We start from the raw sequence: 18,566 nt of genomic DNA, 5'->3' as shown, positions 1-18,566 counted from the left end.
ATAACAACACGCATCACTCAAAGTGAGTGAAAGGGCACAGATGAGCGGTAATCAATCACTGCACATTTCTGCCCTCTTTTCCCTATATTACGGCGCTGGGAATGGGCCCTTAAGTGTACTCAGAAAGAGTCCAAAAGCCTAAACAAGACACGCTACATAAAAAAATTACTCTTTTCGTGACTCGTCTAGATCAGGCAGGACAGGACCAGACTACGAACCCTTCCGAACCACCTGCTCTGTAAAACACTTCCTGGGTGTGGAAATTGTCTTAATGTTTACATTTAGTTTGAGTTTTTGCTGTTTAACTCTGTGACTTGATGAGGATTGCGTAACGAGAAGTGAACATTTCCTTAACTAACCAAATGGTGTTCATGCAAAATCGGACGACGCTGCTAGCAAGATTCGAACTTGCGCAGGGAAACCCCATTGAATTTCGAGTCCAACGCCTTAACCACTCGGCCATCACAGCTCCATGGGTATGATGTCACTGTTGTCGTATATGAGCTATGCGCTGCTCACGTCAGGCCGAGACCTAGAAATAAAGTAACATAAGGACGGGGCAGGAACCAGCAATGCCCTGTTGCCCTCACTTATTTCACATGCTTTCATACAATTAATAAAAATAGCAACACGTATCACTCAAAGTGAGTGACAGGGCACAGATGAGCAGTAATCAATCACTGCGCATTTCTACCCTCTTTTCCCTATATTACCACGGTGGCAACGGGCCCTTAAGTGTACTCAGAAAGAGTCCAAAAGCCTAACCCAGACCCGCTTCATAAAAAAAAATTACTCTTTTCGTGACTTGTCTAGATCAGGCAGGACAGGTCCAGACTATGAACCCTTCCGAGCCACCTGCTCTGTAAAACACTTCCTGGGTGTAGAAATTGTCTCGATGTTTACATCTAGTTTGAGTTTTTGCCGTTTAACTCTGTGACTTGAAGAGGACTGCATAACGAGAAGTGAACATTTACTTAACTAAACCAAATGGTATTCACGCAAAACCTCATGACGCTGCAAGCAGGATTCGAACCTACACGGTGAAACCCCATTGGATTTCAAGTCCAACACCTTACCCACTCGGCCATCGCAGCTGCATGTGTATGGTGTCACTGTTGTCGTATACGAGCCATGCGCTGCTCACGTCAGGCCGAGACCTAAAAATTAAAGTAACAGTAGGACGGGGCATGTACCAGCAGTGCCCTGTCTCCCTCACTTATTTCGCATGCTTTCATACAATTAATAAAAATAGCAACACGCATCACTCAAAGTGAGTGAAAGGGCACAGATGAGCGGTAATCAATCACTGCACATTTCTGCCCTCTTTTCCCTATATTACGGCGCTGGGAATGGGCCCTTAAGTGTACTCAGAAAGAGTCCAAAAGCCTAAACTAGACACGCTACATAAAAAAATTACTCTTTTCGTGACTCGTCAAGATCAGGCAGGACAGGTCCAGACTACGAACCCTTACGAACCACCTGCTCTGTAAAACACTTCCTGGGTGTGGAAATTGTCTTAATGTTTACATTTAGTTTGAGTTTTTGCTGTTTAACTCTGTGACTTGATGAGGATTGCGTAACGAGAAGTGAACATTTCCTTAACTAACCAAATGGTGTTCATGCAAAATCGGACGACGTTGCAAGCAAGATTCGAACCTGTGCAGGGAAACCCCATTGAATTTCGAGTCCAACGCCTTAACCACTCGGCCATCGCAGCTCCATGGGTATGATGTCACTGTTGTCGTATATGAGCTATGCGCTGCTCACGTCAGGCCGAGACCTAGAAATAAAGTAACATAAGGACGGGGCAGGAACCAGCAATGTCCTGTTGCCCTCAATTATTTCGCATGCTTTCATACAATTAATAAAAATAACAACACGCATCACTCAAAGTGAGTGAAAGGGCACAGATGAGCGGTAATCAATCACTGCACATTTCTGCCCTCTTTTCCCTATATTACGGCGCTGGGAATGGGCCCTTAAGTGTACTCAGAAAGAGTCCAAAAGCCTAAACAAGACACGCTACATAAAAAAATTACTCTTTTCGTGACTCGTCTAGATCAGGCAGGACAGGTCCAGACTACAAACCCTTCCGAGCCACCTGCTCTGTAAAACACTTCCTGGGTGTGGAAATTGTCTCAATGTTTACATCTAGTTTTTGTTTTTGCCGTTTAACTCTGTGACTTGATGGGGATTGCATAACAAGAAGTGAACATTTACTTAAATAAACCAAATGGTATTCATGCAAAATGTCATGACGCTGCAAGCAGGATTGGAACCTGCGCAGGGAAACCCCATTGGATTTCGAGTCCAACGCCTTAACCACTCGGCCATCGCAGCTCCATGAGTATGATGTCACTGTTGTCGTATATGAGCCATGCGCTGCTCACGTCAGACCGAGACCTAAAAAATAAAGTAACGGAAGGACGGGGCAGGTACCAGCAGTGCTCTGTTGCCATCACTTATTTCGCTTGCTTTCATACAATTAATAAAAATAGCAACACGTATCACTCAAAGTGAGTGACAGGGCACAGATGAGCAGTAATCAATCACTGAGCATTTCTACCCTCTTTTCCCTATATTACGGCGCTGGGACCAGGCCCTCAAGTGTACTCAGAAAGAGTCCAAAAGCCTAAACAAGACACTCTACATAAAAAAATTACTCTTTTCGTGACTCGTCAAGATCAGGCAGGACAGGTCCAGACTACGAACCCTTCCGGACCACCTGCTCTCTAAAACACTTCCTGAGTGTTGAAATTGTCTTAATGTTTACATTTAGTTTGAATTTTTGCTGTTTAACTCTGTGACTTGATGAGGATTGACTAACGAGAAGTGAACATTTCCTTAACAAACTAAATGCTGTTCATGCAATATCACACGTCGCTGCAAGTAGAATTCGAACCTGCGCAGGGAAACCCCATTGGATTTCGAGTCCAACACCTTAACCACTCAGCCATCGCAGCTCCATGAGTATGATGTCACTGTTGTGGTATATGAGCCATGCGCTGCTTACGTCAGACCGAGACCTAAAAAATAAAGTAACGGAAGGACGGGGCAGGAACCAGCAGTGCTCTGTTGCCATCACTTATTTCGCTTGCTTTCATACAATTAATACAAATAGCAACACGTATCACTCAAAGTGAGTGACAGGGCACAGATGAGCAGTAATCAATCACTGCGCATTTCTAGTCTCTTTTCCCTATATTACGGCGATGGGACCGGGCCCTCAAGTGTACTCAGAAAGAGTCCAAAAGCCTAAACAAGACACTCTACATAAAAAAATTTACTCTTTTCGTGACTCGTCAAGATCAGGCAGGACAGGTCCAGACTACGAACCCTTCCGAACCACCTGCTCTCTAAAACACTTCCTGGGTGTAGAAATTGTCTCAATGATTACATCTAGTTTGAGTTTTTGCCGTTTAACTCTGTGACTTGATGAGGATTGCATAACGAGAAGTGAACATTTACTTAACTAAACCAAATTGTGTTCATGCAAAATCTCATGACGCTGCAAGCAGGATTCGAACCTAAGCTAGGAAACCCCATTGGATTTCAAGTCCACGCCTTAACCACTCGGCATTCACAGCTGCGTGAGTATGATGTCACTGTTGTCGTATACGAGCCATGCGCTGCTCACATCAGGCCGACACCTAAAAATTAAAGTAACGGAAGGACGGGGCACGTACCAGCAGTGCCCTATCTCCCTCACTTATTTCGCATGCTTTCATACAATTAATAAAATAGCAACACGCATCACTCAAAGTGAGTGACAGGGCACAGATGTGCGGTAATCAATCACTGCACATTCCTACCCTCTTTTCCCTATATTACGGTGCTGGGAATGGGCCCTTAAGAGTACTCAGAAAGAGTCCAAAAGCCTAAACAAGACACGCTTCATAAAAAAATAATTACTCTTTTCCTGACTTGTCTAGATCAGGCAGGACAGGTCCAGACTACAAACCCTTCCTACCCACCTGCTCTCTAAAACACTTCCTGGGTGTAGAAATTGTCTCAATGTTTACATCTAGTTTGAGTTTTTGCCGTTTAACTCTGTGACTTGATGAGGATTGCATAACGAGAAGTGAACATTTACTTAACTAAACCAAATGGTGTTCATGCAAAATCTCATGACACTGCAAGCAGGATTCGAACCTAAGCGGGGAAACCCCATTGGATCTTAAGTCCAACGCCTTAACCACTCGGCCATCACAGCTGCGAGAGTATGATGTCACTGTTGTCTTATACGAGCCATGCGCTGCTCACATCAGGCCGAGACCTAAAAATTAAAGTAACGGAAGGACGGGGCACGTACCAGCAGTGCCCTGTCTCCCTCACTTATTTCGCATGCTTTCATACAATTATTAAAAATAGCAACACGCATCACTCAAAGTGAGTGACAGGGCACAGATGAGCGGTAATCAATCACTGCACATTCCTACCCTCTTTTCCCTATATTACGGTACTGGGTATGGGCCCTTAAGAGTACTCAGAAAGAGTCCAAATGCCTAAACAAGACACGTTACATAAAAAAATTACTCTTTTTGTTACTCGTCAAGATCAAGCAGGACAGGTCCAGACTACGAACCCTTCCGAACCACCTGCTATCTAAAACACTTCCTGAGTGTTGAAATTGTCTTACTGTTTACATTTAGTTTGAGTTTTTGCTGTTTAACTCTGTGACTTGATGAGGATTGACTAACGAGAAGTGAACATTTCCTTAACAAACCAAATGGTGTTCATGCAAAATTGCACGACGCTGCAAGCAGGATTCGAACCTACGTGGGGAAACCCCATTGGATTTCAAGTCCAACGCCTTTACCACTCAGCCATCGCAGCTCCATAAGTATGATGTCACTGTTGTCGTATATGAGCCATGCGCTGCTCACCTCAGACCGAGACCTAAAAAATTAATGTAACTGAAGGACGGGGCAGGTACCAGCAGTGCTCTGTTACCCTCATTTATTTCGCTTGCTTTCATGCAATTAATAAAAATAGCAACACGTATCACTCAAAGTGAGTGACAGGGCACAGATGAGCAGTAATCAATCACTGCGCATTTCTACCCTCTTTTCCCTATATTACGGCGCTGGGACGGGGCCCTTAAGTGTACTCAGAAAGAGTCCAAAAGCCTAAACAAGACACGCTACATAAAAAAATTACTCTTTTCGTGACTCGTCAAGATCAGGCAGGACAGGTCCAGACTACGAACCCTTACGAACCACCTGCTCTGTAAAACACTTCCTGGGTGTGGAAATTGTCTTAATGTTTACATTTAGTTTGAGTTTTTGCTGTTTAACTCTGTGACTTGATGAGGATTGCGTAACGAGAAGTGAACATTTCCTTAACTAACCAAATGGTGTTCATGCAAAATCGGACGACGCTGCAAGCAAGATTCGAACCTGTGCAGGGAAACCCCATTGAATTTCGAGTCCAACGCCTTAACCACTCGGCCATCGCAGCTCCATGGGTATGATGTCACTGTTGTCGTATATGAGCTATGCGCTGCTCACGTCAGGCCGAGACCTAGAAATAAAGTAACATAAGGACGGGGCAGGAACCAGCAATGTCCTGTTGCCCTCAATTATTTCGCATGCTTTCATACAATTAATAAAAATAACAACACGCATCACTCAAAGTGAGTGAAAGGGCACAGATGAGCGGTAATCAATCACTGCACATTTCTGCCCTCTTTTCCCTATATTACGGCGCTGGGACGGGGCCCTTAAGTGTACTCAGAAAGAGTCCAAAAGCCTAAACAAGACACGCTACATAAAAAAATTACTCTTTTCGTGACTTGTCAAGATCAGGCACGACCGGTCCAGACTACGAACCCTTTCGAACCACCTGCTCTTTAAAACACTTCCTGAGTGTTGAAATTGTCTTAATGTTTACATTTAGTTTGAGTTTTTGCTGTTTAACTCTGTGACTTGATGAGGATTGCGTAACGAGAAGTGAACATTTCCTTAACAAACCAAATGGTGTTCATGCAAAATTGCACGACGCTGCAAGCAGGATTCGAACCTGCGAATGGAAACCCCATTGGATTTCGAGTCCAACGCCTTAACCACTCGGCCATCGCAGCTCCATGAGTATGGTGTCACAGTTGTCGAATATGAGCCATGCGCTGCTCACGTCAGGCCGGGACCTAAAAAATAAAGTAACATAAGGACGGGGCAGGAACCAGCAGTGCCCTGTTGCCCTCACTTATTTCACATGCTTTCATACAATTAATAAAAATAGCAACAAGTATCACTCAAAGGGAGTGACAGGGCACAGATGAGCGGTAAACAATCACTGCGCATTTCTACCCTCTTTTCCCTATATTACGGCGGTGGCAACGGGCCCTTCAGTGTACTCAGAAAGAGCCCAAAAGCCTAAACAAGACATGCTTCATAAAAAAAAATTACTCTTTTCCTGACTTGTCTAGATCAGGCAGGACAGGTCCAGACTATGAACCCTTCCGAGCCACCTGCTCTCTAAAACACTTCCTGGGTGTGGAAATTGTCTCAATGTTTACATCTAGTTTTTGTTTTCGCCGTTTAACTCTGTGACTTGATGAGGATTGCATAACAAGAAGTGAACATTTACTCAACTAAACCAAATGGTATTCATGCAAAATCTCATGACGCTGCAAGCAGGATTCGAACCTACGCGGGGTGAGGTTCCGTGAGAATCGTTATGATGTTCTGGGCATGGTCGAATATGGGCAAGTTTGGTATCTATGAACCGTAAATAACAAGTTTAGTAAGTGTACGCGTTTTCGTTACACTACTTGGAAGGGTTCACCTTATTTACGCGTTTCTTCTTCTGAACCCTCGGGTTCCATTTTAGATACGGCACCCATTTTCTTTCTTGCCCTCACGTAGTCAGCGAGCAGGCAACTGTCCGCGCTATGACCCTTAGTTCCCAAGCCTTGCGGGAGATGCATATTCCTTTTGTGCGTCTTTTATGACGAGGGGATGACACTGCAAAGGCAGATGGCTCCGCTTGAGGGTAATCTTGCCGTGCCGGTCTATTGTTTCAGCCGCGCATGTGTTAGGATCGAATCCCTTGATCCTGTGATCATGCTTCCGATATTACCCTCACACTCTTTCCTTTACTGTTGTCTGTCTTCCTTGCAGCTGTTCCTGTCTCTTTCTTTCATTCGTTTACAACTAGAGTGGAATGTGGCTAATGGTGAGAAGATGTGCTTTTACAGTTGGGAACCGGCAATGTTACTGAAATTATGTTCCGGGGTCCTGAAAACATGAAAGAAGTCCTTTTGAAGTTTACTGTGGGAACTGAGTTGTAACCTTTTGTCCGTGTGTTGTGCAATGACGAAAATGTGTATAAAAGGAGCGATCCACATTTGCAATTTGAAGCAGACTCTCAGAACCTACACTCTGTTGTACTTCTTGTGACTTTTGCCTCCCTGCAGTAATAAACGCTGATCTTTGACGCCGAAAGAAGTGTCCCGTGTCTCTGTCATTTGTGCGCTGAACAGGTATCCCACGAAGGTTTCAGGTGTTGTTCCCTGGCACCGCTGGACCTTAGAAAAAGCCCAGTCCTTCAGTTGGCGCCCAACGTGGGGCGACATCAGCGGTACCGGTCCAAAGCCTGACGATTGTGAGGAACTTCGTGTGAAATCTCCGAGGGAAGGTGCACCCCGCTTCATCGATCCTGTTGTCGAAATAAGTGGTCCGAAGATTTTTCCCGCGAAGATTCCCGCCTCCTGACGGCTGCGACGGACCGATGCCCTGACTGTCGAACTGTTTTGGTGCCTGGCGTAGTCCTTTGTACGGCGAGACGGTAAACGGGCCTTCCTGGTGACGCCATTGTACTCTCAGTTAAGTATTTGTGGGTCGCTCCCAGTATCCTTGGTTGTTGTTGAAGCTTAGTTGTTTTGCATGGTTCCATTGCATTTGTGGTGCTTAGTTGTTGGTTCTTAGTTGTTATTTGACAGTTGCAATTGCCAAAAACCGAAGGTTTTGTCTTTCACGAAGATTTAGCTCTTCGATAACCCTTGAAGTTTGATACTTGGTTAGTGAGCAAGATGCCTAGCCGTAGTGGTTTCTTTGGTTTCTTTAAATGTTATAACACTGATTCCCGGTTGGAGGACTCGTGTCCGATACCTCCAGTTGGAACTCCAATTTATGAGCTCTATAGTCGACATGGTGTAGGCCCTATTATATATAATGAATATTGGGTTTGTTATACGAAAAACGATGGTGACCTTAGTTGGCCACCGCATGGAAGTTTTGAAATTACGATTTTAGATAATCTTGAAGCTAAATTGTTTAAAAAGAAAGCTAGGCCTGCTATGTTTGATTCCTTTCGGTTATGGCGGAAAGAGGCCAAGCAGAAAGAAATCAAACAGCTTAAGAAAAATAAAAAAGAAGGTATCATTACGATGATGCAAGGTGCAGAACAATATCAGCGAGATAAAGCAGAAAAAGAGATAGAAGTTTCTACTAGACTGCATCACATGCAAGTAGATAAATGTTATCCGGTTTTACCATCTAATCATGTTAAAAAGGAAGAAGATGTGAAGGAGGATCCCTTGTTAGCCTATTTATTGAAATCACCACCTCCTTATGCACAGGGTGCTACAGCCCCTGTAGTTCCCCCTGTAGTTCCTCCTGTAGTTCCTCCTGTTGTTCTAGCGGCTGCTGGTCGGCCTGTTGTTGGTCCTGCGTTTGTCCCACCACCTGCTCCTATTCCTACTGCTCCTTTGCCTGTACCCCCTCAGTCCATTGTTCCTGTTACCTCAACTGTCCTGGCTACCTCTGCTGTTCCTACGTTCACTTCTAATGTTGTTGCTCCTGTTCTTCTTTCTCCTTCTGTTCGTAATCGTATCCCTAATACTGTTGCTACCCTTTACTCCCCACTTTCTGGATCGCTATTTCGATCCGATGTCTCTGAAACTCCCCAGAGACGAAGTCAAATCCCTGGTGGAAGGGAGAGTGCCACGTTGGTAACTATGGCGCGTAGATGGATAAGACACCCTGCTAACTACCCTCCGCGCATGGTTTTTGATACATTCTCTCAGTTTAATGAGCCCACTCAGAGATTTATGTTTGAAGAAATGTGTAACTTTTTGAGAGAAGAATGGTATAATGATGACTTGGATAATGTACCGCCTGAGATGACGGACCTCCAGAGTCAGTTTTCAAACGGTATGATTGTGGGTGGAAATGTACGACGAGCATTAGAGCGATTGTTAGCCTTTAGATCCACAGTGCCTTCTCGTGTGTCATTTGATGATGACACCGATAATACGAAAACGAACTCTGGTCAATATCCTATGAGAGAGGTTCCGCCAGTATGGATGCCAGGTGCTCCTGCTGCCAATCCCCCAGTTTTGCCACATTTCCAACGTGTTTGGATACACCTCCCATGGAAGCGATCAGAAGTCTTGCAGGTGAAACAATCTTTGCCTGATCCGCGTAAGAATCCGGCGGGTTATTATAAGGAGTTGTCCCAATTGGTAGATGCTACTATTATGAACCTCGCTGACATCGACATGCTGTTTGGTAATGTCGTACCGCAACCGATTTGGGCGAAAATTCGCCAAACGAATCATGTGAATGAGTTAGGCGGTGATTGGCCTGCACTAATAGCGGCTGATGGACTACAAGTTGGTGGGGCTAAGCCTGAGCAGTTAATTTTGGATCTACCCCAGAAAATCATTACACTTATGAAAACACTCATGCCAGCGATGAGGGTGAATTGGGATAAATTATCGGCTTGCAAGCAAAAGAAAGACGAGAGTGTCTCCGATTTCTTTACTAGATTCGAGGAGGCATTTGTCGATCATAGTGGTCAGGACATGAGCACCGAAGGAGGCCAACGGTTGTTTGTTGATAAGTTTGTGTTAAATTTGTTGCCAGAGCTATGCAACAAATTGAAAAATTCGGAAAGTGCATGGGCTGTTTCAACCACTGCACAGATATTAGCGACGGCTCAATATTATGAGAATAGGGAAAAGGAAGAAAGTGATCGTTCAGACAAGAAAACGAAGGAGCTCAAAACGAAGGTTTAGTTGCAGCAGGCATATCCTCCACGTTCAAATCAAAGTGATTTACAACAGCAGTATCGACCACGAGCCCAGTTCACTAGGATGCAGTCGCGCTCTGACTCCTCTGACTTTAGATCTACGCTTGGGTATAATCAGTGTGCATATTGTAGGAGAGGGCCATATAAAATTTGATTGTCCCGCTTTACGTGATCGTTATAATAATGTTTCGGCTCGGGGAGGTCGTGGTGGTCCTCAACAGGCCTCTCGAGGTAGAGGACGAGGTTTCGTTCAAAATCATGAGCGCTCTACTGTTTCATCGGACGCAAATAATTGTTTCGACCAGCGAAATGCGGGGTCCGATAAATCTGCACAGTACCATGTGGACGATTATTATGTTGAGCATGAGATTGTTGTAGACGACCGTTACTAGGACAGCCATCGACAAAGAGAGGGAGTAGTGTCAGTTCCGGTTGATCAGAGAGGGCCTTACGTCGCGGTTGCCACATCTGGCGTAGTTGAGCCTTTTCTGTTGGACACTGGTGCAGCAAAAAGTTCCATCATGCATTCCAAACTCCCTGGCGCACCTTTGTCTGGCTTAACGAATGTTTCCATTGGATTCTCTGGCGCCCCTGTTAGCAATCCTGTCTCTAGCCCTTTGTCCCTTGCGATTGGTCCTCGTGAGCTGAAGGCTCCATTGATTCTATCCACTGGGTGTGGTGAGAATCTTTTGGGTCTGGATTTGTTAAAACGGTTGTATGCGACTTTGTATTGCTCTCCTGAAGGAGTGGAGCTTACGTTAGGTCAGAGGGTTATCTCTCCTATGTACCTATCAATGGATAAGTTCCCACCGGAATTGAGTTCTCTTCCTACGTCTTTATGGGCAACAGGTCCCAATGATGTGGGCTTGTTAAACATTCCACCCTATGTGGTCCAGTTGAAAACGAATGTTCGATTACCACGTATACCTCAGTATCGTATCTCTCTTGATGGTGAGCGGCGCTATTAGCGATCATTTATGACCTGATCGAAAAAGATGTCATCGAAGAAACTCGGGGTAATGTGTGTAATAGTCCTGTGTTACTCATTTTGAAATGAACCGATCCATCTAAAGCTCCTGTGTACCGATTTGTAATTGATTTGAGAGAGGTGAATAAAATAGTGATCCCACAGTTTCCTGTGGTGCCTGACATCACAGCTTTGTTAACCCTGATTCCAGCTTCTGCCTCCTGGTTTACGGTGATCGACCTAAAGAACGCTTTCTTTAGTATTCCGATCGCTGAGGAAAGCAGAGATCTATTCGGATTTTCATTAGGAGGTCGAAGTTTTAGGTTTAAACGCGCACCTCAAGGCTACTGTGAAAGTCCATCGATTTACAGTCAAGCCCTTAAAAGTCAACTTGATGCGTTTGTGTTACCGACGGGTGCGGCTTTGATTCAATACGTTGACGACTTGTTGGTGGCAGCCGATACCGAGGATATTTGTAGAACTGCTACAGTATCGTTGTTGCGGCATTTATGTGACTTACATCACAAGGTGTCACCTTCTAAGCTGCAATATTGTTGTCAAGAAGTAACCTACTTAGGTCACTTATTGTCAAAAGAAGGGAGAAGGTTGACCCCAGAAAGAATCGCAGCGATTGCCCGAATGACTGTGCCAAAAACTCAGAGAGATGTACGTGCCTTTCTAGGTATTACGTCATACTGCAGACAATGGATTCCAAATTTTTCATTGTTAGCGAAACCATTGTTAGCCCTCACGTGTAAGGATGTTCCGACTCCTTTACCATGGACTGAAGAGTGTCAGAAAAGTTTTTCTGAATTACGTGGTGCGTTGTGTTCGGCTCCTGTGTTAGGTACCCCTGACTACAGTAAGCCGTTTACACTATACGTTCACGAGAGGGATGGTTGTGCGTTGAGTGTCTTGACGCAACAATTTGGTGACAAACAGCGTCCATGTGCATACTTTTCTTCGACCTTAGACCCAGTAGCTAGAGCATTGCCGAGTTGTTTAAGAGCAACAGCGGCAGCTGCGGTGTCCATTCGACAGTCCGCAGGTCTGGTCATGGATAATGTGCTTACGGTGATGGTTCCGCATGCAGTTGACACTCTCTTGAATCGAACAAAAACTCAACACTTGACGAGTGCAAGGTTGTCTGGGTATGAGTTAACCCTTTTGGCGAGTCATATACGGATAAAACGTTGCAATGTGTTGAACCCTGCGACATTGTTGCCGATCGGCATGGAATCAGGTGATACAGTACCACATGATTGCTATTTAAGAACTGAAGAAGAGACGAAGGGTCGTATTGACCTGAAAAATACTCCATTGGTAGATCCCGATGGTACTTTGTATGTTGATGGTTCATGCTTTAAGTTGCCGAATGGTGAAGTGACGACTGCGTATGCTGTGGTGACGTTGAGTACGGTTGTGGAAACTGCGAGATTGAGTCAGAATTCGGCCCAGGCGGCCGAACTGATAGCATTAACAAGAGCGTGCGTGTTGTCTAGAGGCAAGCGGGTGAATATGTTTACCGATAGTCAGTATGCATTTGGTGTAGCGCATAGTTTTGGTCGATTGTGGAGAGAAAGAGGGTTCTTTACGTCGCATGGCACGAAGATCCAGCATGGACAGCTTGTGAACGATCTTTTAGAAGCACTTACATTGCCTAAACAGGTGGCCATAATTAAATGTAGTGCGCATCGGAAAGTGACGGATGATGTGGGCCGTGGTAATGCATTTACGGATGAGACTGCTAAGGAGACAGCCAGAGATCTGACAAATCGAATGTATGTTACGAGCTCAGTGAGATGGCCAGCGGAGACTAGCATGTGTGAAGACACAATTGAAAGTGTAAAGGAAATACAGAACCAGGCCACTGAGATGGAAAAGACTAAGTGGAAAGAAAGCAGGGGGAGGTTAGACGGGAATGGATGTTGGGTTGACTTGTCAGAAAAACAGAGATGGATGTTACCGGACGCATATGTGCTTGCTGTTGTTACAATGGCCCACGGCACGGCACATATTAGCGCGAAAGGCATATGCAAGTTGTTGTCTCCTGTATGGAAGAATGATGGGATTACTAAGTGTGCAGAGAGAGTGGTAAAGAATTGCATGGTATGCTTGATGTATAATCCTGGTAAGGGCACCCCCACTCCACCTGGTCATTTTGCTCCTCCTACATGTCCCTTCGAAATTATCCAATTAGATTTCATCCATATGGAGAGATGCAATAATCTGAAATATGTTCTATTTGTGGTTTGTGCGTTCTCCAGATGGATTGAGGCCTACCCTCTTAAGGATAATACTGCCCTGTCAACAGCAAAAATCCTGCTCAAGGAATATTTCCCTAGGTATGGAATGCCACGGATTGTATGGTCAGATAACGGAAGTGAGTTTGTGGGAAGTGTGATGCAGAGTGTGTGTCGTGGCCTAGGCATAGTCCAAAAATTTCATTGCGCTAATCATCCTCAGTCGGCTGGTTTGGTGGAAGGATATAATGGCACCCTGAAACTGAAACTTGCCAAAATCCAGGCAACGACTGGTTTATCGTGGCCGGATGCTTTGCCTTTAGCTCTCTTACCGACCAGGGCAACCGTGCACTCTCGAGTAGGGCTTAGCCCATATGAGATTGTGTTCGGCCGTCCTGCGAATATTTGGGGAGTTCCGAGGCCTAAGGAGTTTAACAGAATTGAATATCCAATGTTGATTGACTATCTTTATGATCTAACTGCTAAATTGAGTTTGATTCATCAACAGGTCTTTGAGGCTCTACCAGCACGAACAGAGGGTCCTGGTCATCGGCTACAACCTGGTGATTGGGTCGTTACCCGCAATTTTGGACGAAAACGCAATCTCGAGCTAAGGTTCGTGGGACCCCACCAGGTGTTATTGGCGACGAGGACTGCAGTTCGGCTGGTAGGCAGGAAACATTGGGTACATGCGAGCCACACAAAGAAGGTTCCGCTTCCTTTGCCAGGAGATACGTGGATAAAGAAAGGAGTCGCCTCGACTGAAATAGAAACACCTTTGTCCTATATACCATTCAGTAATGCTCAGCTTGTAGAGAACGGCTTAGTTCAATCAGACATCCCTGTTGAATCAACCGAAACTTTGTCTACGTCATCACCATTGGAGAGTTCAAGTCCTGAATTATTGTCTGAACAATCGAACACTGCCTTGCCATTTGAACCGTTGCTCGAAGAGCAGACTCAACCAGGAAGAAGTCGATATTTTCTTCGACCGCGCAATAAGGACTAATAAAGTTTCATTTTTTTTCTTTTTTTGAATTAGCAGTACCACCTTACTGTTGCCATCAACATTGTGGACATTTTATGTTATATGTGTATTTTCTTTTCCAGTACAGCTAGAAGACTGATATTAAACTGAATGCTCAAGTAGTTAGAACCTTCCATCTGGGTTGACCGTGGGGCCGTGCGGGTACTTTCTTCTGTTTAGCAGGTTTCTGACACTAGGTCGATTCCTTTGTCGGTTTCTGGGAACTCCTGGAAATTGATAATCGCTACTCAGAACAAAGTGCGTCAAGAACGTCACGGACGTTTTTTTTTTTAGAAGATGGGGTTTTCTAAGCTGTCGGAAATAGAGAGGGTAACGGCGCAAAGATCTAAATTGCATAAGATGTTACGAACAAAATATTTCCTGTTGCAAATTTTTATATTATTTCTAACTGTTTCTATGCTATTGGTGGGTGGAGTGTACTTTGGGAGTCAGTTACTATTGGATACCATTTCGCCTACCTCTCCTTCTCATGATCTAAATTTTGTTCCCACTATTTCTCCACATTCTTTCCATCTCCTACCCCAACATGAACAGGTTAGACGTGCGGAATTTATGAACAATTCCTTTGTTCAACTCCTACATCAGCATCAGTTGGTGGTGAATACCACTAATTGTTGGGTGTGTGGGTTAATGCCACATACCATGGATAAGGGTATTCCGTATTTAGTTCTTCCTTATAGTCCCCAGGGGTCAGCTCGAGCATTCCAAAGTATGTTTCGCAGTGCCCTAGATTCCTACCCCCATCGAGAGCCACGCTCGGCAAACCTTGGTCCTGGCCCGTACCACAAGTCTTTGCCGATAGCTATTGCTGATCTGGATAGAGACATTTTTGATGCATCGCTTATCCCAGAGGAGGAGGTGCGAGCATATAAGGATCTGAGTGAGACTGAGTATAGTATATCAGTGGGTGATAGACAGCTTAAGAGCTCGTCTCCGATCTGGATCGTACCTCACTTGGGTCGTTTCTGTCTGCAAGGTCATGGTCGAAATCCGAGAGCTCAGCTTGGGAAGAGCGCTTGTGTTGACACGTACGTCTTACCGATGCTCTCTTCCCCTGTCTTTCTGACTGCCAAGGGTACCTACTTTGTGTGTTATGACCGCGCATACACATGGTTGCCCCATGACTTCTCGGGCACATGTTATATCGCGAATCTTTTACCTCCGACTTTTACCGTCGCCTCAGACTATCACAAGACCAGAGTTGTGAGAGGCGTTATTAGTAAAGAAGATACTGCCGGTCAAGAGGCAGGAGACTTCTTTAAGGGTTTCCTACCGTTTTGGGGTCCTATGATTAATAGTAGGAACTTGAGACAGTTAACTCGTGTGGTGGAATCGACCGCTAACATAACTGCAAGTGCCCTTGGTAACCTGACAGCAGAGCTTCAGGCGGATAGACTTATGACACTACAGAACCGTATGGTTCTAGACGGTGTACTAGCAGATAGAGGTGGTGTGTGCAAGGTGATCCATTCGAGCTGCTGCATTTTCATACCTGATAACGCTCCAACCGTTTACCAAGCCATCTCAAAGTTGCATAAAATCTCAGAGTCCATACACGTGGACAAGGGAGATTGGACGCTTCTAGGATGGTTTTGGGGCCTAATGTCGACATGGGGTTGGAAGATTCTGATGATCATAGGGGTTGTTGTTACGTTTCTGTTCACGTGTTGTCTTTGTGTACAGTGTGGTCCTGCCTTATGTGGCCTTTGTGCTACAACGTGTATAAGAAGGCCACCTGCTACCAAAGAGACATTAATGGATAGAATAATGTTCCAACAACATCTGAATGATCTGATGAACATCGAGATCGATTCCGACTTCGACTAGTTCTTGCCTACATGAGGGCAAAAGGAGCGTCTGAGGTTCCGTGAGAATCGTTATGATGTTCTGGGCATGGTCGAATATGGGCAAGTTTGGTATCTATGAACCGTAAATAACGAGTTTAGTAAGTGTACGCGTTTTCGTTACACTACTTGGAAGGGTTCACCTTATTTACGCGTTTCTTCTTCTGAACCCTCGGGTTCCATTTTAGATACGGCACCCATTTTGTTTCTTGCCCTCACGTAGTCAGCGAGCAGGCAACTGTCCGCGCTATGACCCTTAGTTCCCAAGCCTTGCGGGAGATGCATATTCCTTTTGTGCGTCTTTTATGACGAGGGGATGACACTGCAAAGGCAGATGGCTCCGCTTGAGGGTAATCTTGCCGTGCCGGTCTATTGTTTCAGCCGCGCATGTGTTAGGTTCGAATCCCTTGATTCTGTGATCATGCTTCCGATATTACCCTCACACTCTTTCCTTTACTGTTGTCTGTCTTCCTTGCAGCTGTTCCTGTCTCTTTCTTTCGTTCGTTTACAACTAGAGTGGAATGTGGCTAATGGTGAGAAGATGTGCTTTTACAGTTGGGAACCGGCAATGTTACTGAAATTATGTTCCGGGGTTCTGAAAACATGAAAGAAGTCCTTTTGAAGTTTACTGTGGGAACTGAGTTGTAACCTTTTGTCCGTGTGTTGTGCAATGACGAAAATGTGTATAAAAGGAGCGATCCACATTTGCAATTTGAAGCAGACTCTCAGAACCTACACTCTGTTGTACTTCTTGTGACTTTTGCCTCCCTGCAGTAATAAACGCTGATCTTTGACGCCGAAAGAAGTGTCCCGTGTCTCTGTCATTTGTGCGCTGAACAGGTATCCCACGAAGGTTTCAGGTGTTGTTCCCTGGCACCGCTGGACCTTAGAAAAAGTCCAGTCCTTCAGGGGAAACCCTATTGGATTTCAAGTTCATCACCTTAACAACTCGGCCATGGCAGCTGCATGAGTATGATGTCACTGTTGTCGTATACGAGCCATGCACTGCTCACGTCAGGCCGAGACCTAAAAAATAAAGCAGCGGAAGGACGGGGAAGGTACCAGCAGTGCTCTGTAGCCCTCACTTATTTCACATGCTTTGATACAATTAATAAAAATAGCAACACGCATCACTCAAAGTGAGTGACAGGGCACAGATGAGCGGTAATCAATCACTGCACATTTCTACCCTCTTTTCCCTATATTACGGCGCTGGGAATGGGCCCTTAAGAGTACTCAGAAAGAGTCCAAAAGCCTAAACAAGACACGCTACATGAACAAATTACTCTTTTTGTGACTCGTCAAGATAAGGCAGGACAGGTCCAGACTACGAACCCTTCCGAACCACCTGCTATCTAAAACACTTCCTGAGTGTTGAAATTGCCTTACTGTTTACATTTAGTTTAATTTTTGCTGTTTAACTCTGTGACTTGATGAGGATTGCATAACAAGAAGTGAACATTTACTTAACTAAACCAAATGGTATTCATGCAAAATCTAATGACGCTGCAAGCAGGATTCAAACCTACGCGGGAAAAACATATTGGATTTCAAGTTCATCACCTTAACCACTCGGCCATGGCAGCTGCATGAGAATGATGTCACTGTTGTCGTATACGAGCCATGCACTGCTCACGTCAGGCCGAGACCTAAAAAATAAAGCAACGGTAGGACGGGGAAGGTACCAGCAGTGCCCTGTTGCCCTCACTTATTTCACATGCTTTGATACAATTAATAAAAATAGCAACACGCATCACTCAAAGTGAGTGACAGGGCACAGATGAGCGGTAATCAATCACTGCACATTTCTACCCTCTTTTCCCTATATTACGGCGCTGGGAATGGGTCCTTAAGAGTACTCAGAAAGAGTCCAAAAGCCTAAACAAGACACGCTACATGAACAAATTACTCTTTTTGTGACTCGTCAAGATCAGGCAGGACAGGTTCAGACTACGAACCCTTCCGAACCACCTGCTCTCTAAAACACTTCCTGAGTGTTGAAACTGTCTTAATGTTTACATTTAGTTTGAATTTTGCTGTTTAACTCTGTGACTTGATGAGGATTGACTAACGAGAAGTGAACATTTCCTTAACAAACCAAATGGTGTTCATGCAAAATCACACGTCACTGCAAGCAGGATTCGAACGTGCGCAGGGAAACCCCATTGGATATCGAGTCCAATGCCTTAACCACTCGGCCATCGCAGATCCATGGATATGATGTCACTGTTGTCGTATATGAGCCATGCGCTGCTCACGTCAGACCGAGACCTAAAAAATAAAGTAACGGAAGTACGTGGCAGGTACCAGCAGTGCTCTGTTGCCCTCACTTATTTCGCTTGCTTTCATACAATTAATAAAAATAGCAACAAGTATCACTCAAAGGGAGTGACAGGGCACAGATGAGCGGTAAACAATCACTGCGCATT

At 44.9% G+C, this 18,566-nt stretch overlaps 10 non-coding genes across 10 annotated transcripts; all 10 read right to left on the bottom strand.

The window, feature by feature from the left end:
* Positions 1-387: 387 nt before the first annotated feature.
* TRNAS-CGA (transfer RNA serine (anticodon CGA)) lies at positions 388-469 on the bottom strand. Its single transcript has one exon. It is a non-coding gene; the product is annotated as a tRNA-Ser (tRNA).
* A 543-nt stretch (positions 470-1,012) lies between these two features.
* Positions 1,013-1,094, bottom strand: TRNAS-UGA (transfer RNA serine (anticodon UGA)). Its single transcript has one exon. It is a non-coding gene; the product is annotated as a tRNA-Ser (tRNA).
* A 541-nt stretch (positions 1,095-1,635) lies between these two features.
* Positions 1,636-1,717, bottom strand: TRNAS-CGA (transfer RNA serine (anticodon CGA)). The gene has a single exon. It is a non-coding gene; the product is annotated as a tRNA-Ser (tRNA).
* A 541-nt stretch (positions 1,718-2,258) lies between these two features.
* TRNAS-CGA (transfer RNA serine (anticodon CGA)) lies at positions 2,259-2,340 on the bottom strand. Its single transcript has one exon. It is a non-coding gene; the product is annotated as a tRNA-Ser (tRNA).
* A 541-nt stretch (positions 2,341-2,881) lies between these two features.
* Positions 2,882-2,963, bottom strand: TRNAS-CGA (transfer RNA serine (anticodon CGA)). Its single transcript has one exon. It is a non-coding gene; the product is annotated as a tRNA-Ser (tRNA).
* A 1,168-nt stretch (positions 2,964-4,131) lies between these two features.
* On the bottom strand, positions 4,132-4,213 carry TRNAL-UAA (transfer RNA leucine (anticodon UAA)). Its single transcript has one exon. It is a non-coding gene; the product is annotated as a tRNA-Leu (tRNA).
* Positions 4,214-4,754: 541 nt separating this feature from the next.
* Positions 4,755-4,836, bottom strand: TRNAS-UGA (transfer RNA serine (anticodon UGA)). Its single transcript has one exon. It is a non-coding gene; the product is annotated as a tRNA-Ser (tRNA).
* A 542-nt stretch (positions 4,837-5,378) lies between these two features.
* On the bottom strand, positions 5,379-5,460 carry TRNAS-CGA (transfer RNA serine (anticodon CGA)). The gene has a single exon. It is a non-coding gene; the product is annotated as a tRNA-Ser (tRNA).
* A 540-nt stretch (positions 5,461-6,000) lies between these two features.
* Positions 6,001-6,082, bottom strand: TRNAS-CGA (transfer RNA serine (anticodon CGA)). Its single transcript has one exon. It is a non-coding gene; the product is annotated as a tRNA-Ser (tRNA).
* Positions 6,083-18,263: 12,181 nt separating this feature from the next.
* On the bottom strand, positions 18,264-18,345 carry TRNAS-CGA (transfer RNA serine (anticodon CGA)). Its single transcript has one exon. It is a non-coding gene; the product is annotated as a tRNA-Ser (tRNA).
* Between the last annotated feature and the right edge of the window lie 221 nt (positions 18,346-18,566).

The sequence above is a fragment of the Lissotriton helveticus genome, chromosome 11 (assembly GCF_964261635.1).
Source record: "Lissotriton helveticus chromosome 11, aLisHel1.1, whole genome shotgun sequence".
NCBI classification, from domain to species: Eukaryota; Metazoa; Chordata; class Amphibia; order Caudata; family Salamandridae; genus Lissotriton; species Lissotriton helveticus.
The sequence above is the reverse complement of the archived record's forward strand: the minus strand, read 5'-3'. Positions and strand labels throughout refer to the sequence as shown.